The sequence below is a fragment of the Prunus dulcis genome, unplaced genomic scaffold (assembly GCF_902201215.1).
Source record: "Prunus dulcis unplaced genomic scaffold, ALMONDv2, whole genome shotgun sequence".
Taxonomy (NCBI): domain Eukaryota; kingdom Viridiplantae; phylum Streptophyta; class Magnoliopsida; order Rosales; family Rosaceae; genus Prunus; species Prunus dulcis.
Genome location: NW_023010345.1, coordinates 1 through 8,535, shown reverse-complemented (window position 1 = coordinate 8,535; position 8,535 = coordinate 1). Strand labels below are relative to the sequence as shown.

Genomic DNA, 8,535 nt, shown 5'->3' with positions numbered 1-8,535 from the left:
CTATTTATGGGTTCTAGCCATGTGGCTATCCTTTAAAATATTCTATGTTTTCACCAAAGAAAAAATAATTAAAGTAATTAAAAAAGACTAAGATATTACTTAATTCCATATATTAAATAACAAAAGCTGAGAAAACAAAAAGTAAAGAAACTAATTTTATACTTTTAACGAGTATAGCCGTGCGGATATACTTTTAAAATATTTAGAGCGTATAGCCGCGCGATTACACTATTAAAATATTGTATTTAACAGGTATAGTCGGGCGGCTATATCGTTATAATTTCTATTTATGGCATATAGCAAGGCAGCAAAACTTGTAAAATTCCTTTATAGTATATAGCCGCCCGCCTATATTTTAAAATTTTCTATTTATACAATATAGCGGCAATACTGTTAATATATTGTATTTAGGGAGTATAGTGGCTATACTCTTATAATTTCTATTTATGGGGTATAGCCGCGAGGCTCTACTTGAAAATTTTCTATTTATATCGTATAGCCGGGCGGCTATACTCTAAATTTCTATTTATACAATATAGTTTCTAGAGTATAGACGCGCGGCGATACTTTAAAATTTCTATTTATACAGTATAGCCCCACGGCGATACTGTAACCAGCAGAAGCACATTGAAACACCATCACTTTCGTGGGAACATCGCTTCAGGATCGCCTGTGAAGTTGCCGGAGCAATATCATATATGCACTCTGCAGCTTCAATCCCCCATCTTCAAGTCTTCTAACATTCTTCTAGACCATAACTTCAGTGGAAAAATAGGGAAGGATGGATTATTAAATTATGTACATAAAGATGATTGACATACAACATATATCCCTATGAAACAAACTAAAAAAAAGTGAACAGGTTCCAACTTTCTAAAATCTCACCACAGAATTTAGTTGTAACGTTCTGATGAACGCCTATCAATCAAATGAACTTGCAAGTCTGGTGGTTTGCTTAAAGAAGTATCATCGGGAGCAACAAAAAGTGAATTACGGCACTCATGTCCCTGTACAGGATCTGTTCTTGATTGCCGCTTTCGCTTATACGTTAACAACACTTTGCTTCCCGACATTTAAGCTTTCAAAAAGAAATCTTGCTGCAATTCCAAACACTTGGACCGCATTTTTCACATGAAATTTGTTTTTGTTCCACTATGTTCAGTCTCATTTCAACACAGAAAAACCTGCATATGTTAAGGAAGAATATCCAATTAACTAAACAGCAAGTCATGACTCATATAGTTCATACAGTTACGAGTAGCAACACTCTGAAATAGTGACTGAAAAGTACTTGTGTCAAAGTGCACTGAACATGTGTCAAAGTGTTAAAAAGCCCTTGCTCGAGTATCAAGCTAAAATAATTTTGATAGATATGATTTGTCTGGGTTATAGGAATTTTTCATAGGAAGAACCTACAAACCGCATCAGGGGATTCTCAAAAAAACTTTAAAATTTATCTCATTATTAACTAACCACCATAAATGTCATTTACCCTTAAAAACCCCACCTAAACTTCCCCTTAAATCAAAATTCAGCTTCTCTTGAAATACAGGAACTCCATAAAACAGTCAAGTTACATGATGGGTGAAAGATTAATCCATGCGCGGTAAAATCTTGGATATCCAAGAGGATCAAATCTATCAAAAGCTTCCTGTTATCAACTCTTACAGCAAAGGATTTCTACACAGATTCTGTGATTGTTATTATAGATCATCTTGCAAGTATAGCAAGAGAAAATCAATACCCCAAGTTTCAGTTGTCCTATCGGAGTGGCTGTTAATGTCATCTATGAGAACTCATGCAGTTTTAGAGCTGGTAAGGAGGGCATCGTTAAAACTGATTTGGAGACTCTATAATCTTTCTGACTTATATCATAAATTCTCAATTCTTTTAGTAGCTAGTTTTATGGGGCAAAGTGTTAGACACACATAAGAGCAACACAACCATGTAGCGGGAATGAAAATATTAATATGGATGGTAGGAGTGACTTCAAAAGGACAACTAAAAATCAATACAATAGAAAAACACTGGGAGTGAACCCTGTTAGTGATAAGTTAACAGAAGTTAATGTGATAGGAAGGAACATGTACAACATAGACCACCAAATGTACCTATAACCGAAGGAAGACTAGTTAAAGATAAATAAGGGCATGTACGATGATGAGGCTTAGCTATCAACATCCCTAAGGAATCACTCATTAAGTGAGACACCTGGCCAGGCTTGAGGCATGCATGGTTCTCCCAATACGATTGGCCTTTTTATTTTCTGCCTGCAATGTAGGCGAAATCAAATAGATCTCTAGATAATGATCCACTGTCAATCACTCTTGGTAGTTGGAATTTAGATCGCTATTTTCTNTAAAATGCACTCATCAAACCTAGATAATTATTTATGCATTTCGTAGCTCCTCTATACCAACTGTACCAACTTCATGAACTTCAATTCCTTGTGGTCCCACACTCCCCTTGTGAAGTATTTCCGATGAAACCTTTCCTTGAGGCTTATCATTATCATATGTACTCATAAAAACTGCCTGGTGTCCCATCCAGCCTAAAATACTGTTGCACTAGATTAGCTAGACTCTGTATGACCTTATAAAGCCTTTCAAGAACTTCAGGTGTTGCGCCATAACACGAAAACCTAAAGTCATTATGCTACTTCCCTTCCCTACATGAAAAATCACGTAATGCTCTCCTAAACTGCAATCTCAAAATCCAACATTAGGCTCTCAATATAATCTTAACAAAATTCAAGAGCACATTTTCTACTGATTTACGACAATTGACAGGTGCCCTCATACAACAATTGTCAAGAGCATGTTTAAACAAATTAAAACCAATACATTATCCAGCGTTTCAATCAAAATTCAAAATTGAAAAATTGAAAAAGCTATGAACTATTGAATACTAAAATTTACAATGAATGAACAGAGGCAACAGACCTTGACGACAAGGGGAGAGAGAGAATGCGTTTGGATGCTGGAAAGCGAGAACTGAAAAGTCGGCCTAGGCGGTCGCTAGGCGGGCTGGGTCTTTTTTCGGTGCCGAACCCAGAGGACGAAGCAGTGACTGGGAGAGAAAGTTCCGTCCTCTGCGAGTGCAGGCTTCGTATTCGTTGGAATATATTTAAAGAGTATAGCCGCTCGGCTGTACTTTTAAAATATTCGAATGTAATTAGAAAGTATAGCCGTGCGGCATCATTTTTGCTTTGTCCAGGGCACGTGCAGCATCTGCTATGAGAGCTCTTCGCTTTAAACTCAAGGAAGGATGCAAAATGCAGAAAGGACGCTCTGATACCACTTGATGCAGTTCAAGTATGAACTCGCAGAGCTTGTTACTATTTTTTTTCCTTGTGGATTTCCTTACTACTCTTCACCTTGTTTCTTACTTGTTTTGCACTTCAAAGTATGCTGATAATCTCGTTGGCTAAAAATGTATGTGAATAATTTCACGATCTACTGTCTACTAGATCCCTCCACTAGTTTATGAATCTTCGAGGTAATTTATTCCATGAAAAAGTAAACTAAAGTCATAATTTCATTTAATATGGAGAAAGAGTACCAGAAGATGCCTTCTGCCATTACTCAGACTATTTTTTTTTAATTTCTTGCTGAAGATATGATAGAGATTCATGGTCATTTCAGAATCCTCATGGTGGTTTTGGATTATTAAGCATATCTTATTACATGGGCTTCTTCTTGTTCTAGGAATAGTATGCTGATAATATTGCAGAAGCCTCAGGAATATGATTTGATGTGGTAGAAATAGACCAGCTTGACCAAATGAGAATACAGTATGCTGATTATTTGCTGATATGCTCTACGTTTTAATTGTTTGGCAGATTGGGGACTGAAGGTTGATGTTGTTGTTTTTTGTTTTCTTGACCTTGTTTCAAATTATGAACCCCCAGATTCACTTGCGGAGTGGCTTGAAGCTGGTGAACAGCCTGTCTATATTCGATTTGGTAGCCTTGTGAGTTTGTTGCAGCTTTCTCTATTCATGTTTAATATTCTTTGCCCAGTTCTATCCCAGAGTAGCTCTGTTTGTCCTTACCCTAAAAAAATTACTTGTTCCTTCCCAATTAAAACAATCAACCAAAGCCACAATCTCCAAAGAGTGACCACCTTCATGTTGGTCCCCAACGAATCGACAGATGACAGATGACAAATCGACCCTTTGGTTGTTCAGTTGTTCAATATCTAATTTGACTGAGGCATTTCTAAAACATGCAGAGTATACCTCTGAATTGCATAGTTAAAGTTACTTGATTGTGCATTTGATTGAAATGGTAAATTGTCTTGCTTGCTAAATTTTTTTTTTTTTTTTATGTGCATTGTATTAGCCTCTTGAAGAACCAGAGAAAATGATCAATATTATTCTTCAAGCTCTGGAAATAACTGGACAGAGAGGCGTCATCAACCGAGGCTGGGGTGGCCTTGGTAATTGTAAGCCCTGATTCTTAAAAAAAAGATTATTTTCAAGCACATTGTATTCTTATGCTTCTTTACATCTGAAAGCCTTCATATATTTCTCTTCTTAGTGGATAATTGCCCCCTTGATTGGCTATTCCAACGATGATCTGCTGTGGTAAATTTCAATGCTTTTAATTCTTTTTAAAGTTATTGCAATTCAATTGCTATAGTTGTACAAGAAAATCTGTCTTTAGGTCAAACTACATTAATGTATTTGATACACACCAATTTCTCCTGAAGCCACTTTTGGTGGGGCTTTTAACCCTAGGGCCACTCCAAAGGACCCTAGGGTATAGCCGCATCAGAAAAAGAGTACATATTTAAAGGATCGCATCAAAAAATGACAATAAAAAAGGATCACACATATTTAAGATTCAATCTATTATAAAGACGGCATTCCTGCATTCATATGAAGTAAATCGATGTGGTAAACAATGCATTGAATTGACTCATAAAGGTTAACTCTTTAAACATGTCAATGATAAAAACTCTAGATTGAGAGTTTGGAAGTGTTCCAAATTATGTCCGGCAAATGATCTTCTTGCTTCTTCTTCTTCTTCTTCTTTGCATTTTTGCTTGATTTGCCAGAACACAGGAACCAACTCATGGCTTGTTCTTCTACCTCTTTACCTCAAATATTACTTGAGAGGCAGAGTTGGTTTAAAATTCACAGAGACGCTATTCATTCCACTATATAACTTTTCATTCATGAACCCTTTTTGCAAAGGTACCCTTGTCTCTTTGGAAAATACACACTCCTCTTCTCCGGTTATTGATCTCTTATCGCAGGGTTGTTCCTTAGTCGTGCTCAATCATGACGATATATATTTCAGACACAGTGAGGCCCTTCCTTATTTTACAGATGGAGTATCTAGCAGACATTCTGATAAGAGCAGAACCGTTGGCCACTAGTTTGGCATCAGATGTGCATGGGAAGGTATGTGCTGGAACACATTTTGTCACTTCACCAGATTGAATTTTCTGTAAAATAGGTTCTCTAATATGGAAAAAGCAAGAGTCTATTTCCTTTCTAATATGGAACAGTCCTATAGCGAGTTCACTGGTTTTCACCCCATGGTTTTTCATTTGATGCATCTCTTCACCAGGATAGATTGCTAGAAACTAGAAAGTATGTCTGTCAAATAATTCATGTATGGTCCAGGTGCCTTTTGTGAAAGTCCCACATCAAAAATACACACTCCTATAAAAGTGTTTATAAACAAAGCACTGATGACCAATCAACAATGGTTAACATTGGGGAGTTGAGCAAATTGCCTTGGCTATGGGCTTTCTTTTCATTAATAATAATTATATTAATCAAAGAGTTGGGCCTTGTGGCACTTGGCCAATGTAACAAAAGTAAAGAAACTAATTTTATATTGTGAAGATTTTTTAAAACCAAAACAAAAACAAAAAAAGATTTTCTTAAAAAGTATAGCAGCGCGGCTATACTATTTATAATATAAAAAAAGCCCAGCCCATAGCATAGGCCCACGTGTCAAAATGGTAGAGCAGCGCGGCTATAATATTTTTTGAAAAAAAAAGGGGGAAAAACGAGAACAGCCGCGCGGCTATACTATTTCTTTGGAAAAAAAGGGGGGGGAGGGGAAAAAAGAGTACAGCCGCGCGGCTATACTATTTCTTTGAAAAAAAAAGGGGGGGGGAGGGGGGAAGAAGAATCTGGTACAGCCCAGCCCCAGCGCCTACCACGTGTCAAACGAGTGGAGCCGCACGGCTAGACTATGTTTAAAAACAATTAAGAAAAACTGAGTATAGCCGCGCGGCTATATTTTTTAAAAAAATATAGATATATTACTTTTATTCAATAATATGTGAGAATATGTATATAATACGTGAATTTTGTGTGCCTTATTGAAATTTTTGTAAAAAATACGCAAAATAAACATGAGAAATACGTCCGGACGTGTATAATACATTATTAAACGTGAAAATACCAAGATCTTTATACGTATAATAATTCTGGAAAAGTAAAAATTCGAAAAGGGGCAATAGTTACTCGAGTAATGGCCTAATAGTAACGGATTGAGCTCTTGGGCTATGGAGAAATTTAATTGAGACACCCAAACGATTTCACAAAACACTTAATAAATAGAAATTAATTATTTCGTGCACTTTTGCTCTAATTTTGGTGCATCAAATAGTAATTCAAATATAATTACTAACTAAAGTAATTCAAAAAGGATAAGATATTACTTAATTAAAGAGGTAGGCCCAAAAAAAAGAGAGTAAAGAAACTAATTTTATATTGTGAAGATTTTTTAAAACCAAAACAAAAACAAAAAAAGATTTTCTTAAAAGTATAGCCGCGCGGCTATACTATTTATAATATTAAAACAGCCCAGCCCAGAGCATTGGCCCACGTGTCAAAATGGTAGAGCAGCACGGCTATAATATTTTTTGAAAAAAAAAAGGGGGAAAAACGAGTACAGCCGCGCGGCTATACTATTTCTTTGAGAAAAACAGGGGGGGCAAGAAGAATCTGGTACAGCCCAGCCCCAGCGCTTGCCACATGTCAAACAAGTGGAGCCGCACGGCTAGACTATGTTTAAAAACAATTAAGAAAAACTGAGTATAGCCGCGCGGCTATACTTTTTTTAAAAATATAGATATGTTACTTTTATTCAATAATATGTGAGAATATGGATATAATACGTGAATTTTGTGTCCCTTATTGAAATTTTTGTAAAAAATACGCATATTAAACATGAGAAATACATGCGGACGTGTATAATACATTATTAAACGTGAAAGTACTAAGATCTTTATACGTATAATAATTCTTGAAAAGTAAAAATTCGAAAAGGGGCAATAGTTACTCGAGTAATGGCCTAATAGTAACGGATTGAGCTCTTGGGCTATGGAGAAATTTAATTGAGACACCCAAACGATTTCATAAAACACTTAATAAATAGAAATTAATTATTTCGTGCACTTTTTCTCTAATTTTGGTGCATCAAATAGTAATTCAAATATAATTACTAACTAAAGTAATTCAAAAAGGATAAGATATTACTTAATTAAAGAGGTAGGCCCAAAAAAAGAGAGTAAAGAAACTAATTTTATATTGTGAAGATTTTTTAAAACCAAAACAAAAACAAAAAAAGATTTTCTTAAAAAGTATAGCCGCGCGGCTATACTATTTATAATATAAAAAAAGCCCAACCCAGAGCATAGGCCCACGTGTCAAAATGGTAGAGCCGCGCGGCTATAATATTTTTTGAAAAAAAAGGGGGAAAAACGAGTACAGCCGCGCGGCTATACTATTTCTTTGAAAAAAGGGGGGGGGAGAAGAATCTGGTACAGCCCAGCCCCAGCGCCTGCCACGTGTCAAACGACTGGAGCCGCACGGCTAGACTATGTTTAAAAAAAATTAAAAAAACTGAGTACAGCCGCGCGGCTATACTTTTTTTAAAAATATAGATATATTACTTTTATTCAATAATATGTGAGAATATGTATATAATACGTGAATTTTGTGTGCCTTATTGAAATTTTTGTAAAAAAATACGCATTAAACATGAGAAATACGTGCGGACGTGTATAATACATTATTAAACGTGAAAGTACCAAGATCTTTATACGTATAATAATTCTGGAAAAGTAAAAAATCGAAAAGGGGCAATAGTTACTCGAGTAATGGCCTAATAGTAACGGATTGAGCTCTTGGGCTATGGAGAAATTTAATTGAGACACCCAAACGATTTCACAAAACACTTAATAAATAGAAATTAATTATTTCGTGCACTTTTGCTCTAATTTTGGTGCATCAAATAGTAATTCAAATATAATTACTAACTAAAGTAATTCAAAAAGGATAAGATATTACTTAATTAAAGAGGTAGGCCCAAAAAAAAAAGAGTAAAGAAACTAATTTTATATTGTGAAGATTTTTTAAAACCAAAACAAAAACAAAAAAAGATTTTCTTAAAATGTATAGCCGCGCGGCTATACTATTTATAATATAAAAAAAGCCCAGCCCAGAGCATAGGCCCACGTGTCAAAATGGTAGAGCAGCGCGGCTATAATATTTTTTGAAAAAAAA

At 35.5% G+C, this 8,535-nt stretch overlaps 1 long non-coding RNA gene across 1 annotated transcript; it reads right to left on the bottom strand.

The window, feature by feature from the left end:
- Nucleotides 1-394: 394 nt before the first annotated feature.
- On the bottom strand, nt 395-3,027 carry LOC117613489. The gene is made up of 3 exons (XR_004583737.1): nt 2,943-3,027; nt 886-1,184; nt 395-758 (listed from the first exon to the last, which is right to left on the bottom strand). It is a non-coding gene; the product is annotated as an uncharacterized LOC117613489 (long non-coding RNA).
- Nucleotides 3,028-8,535: the final 5,508 nt, after the last annotated feature.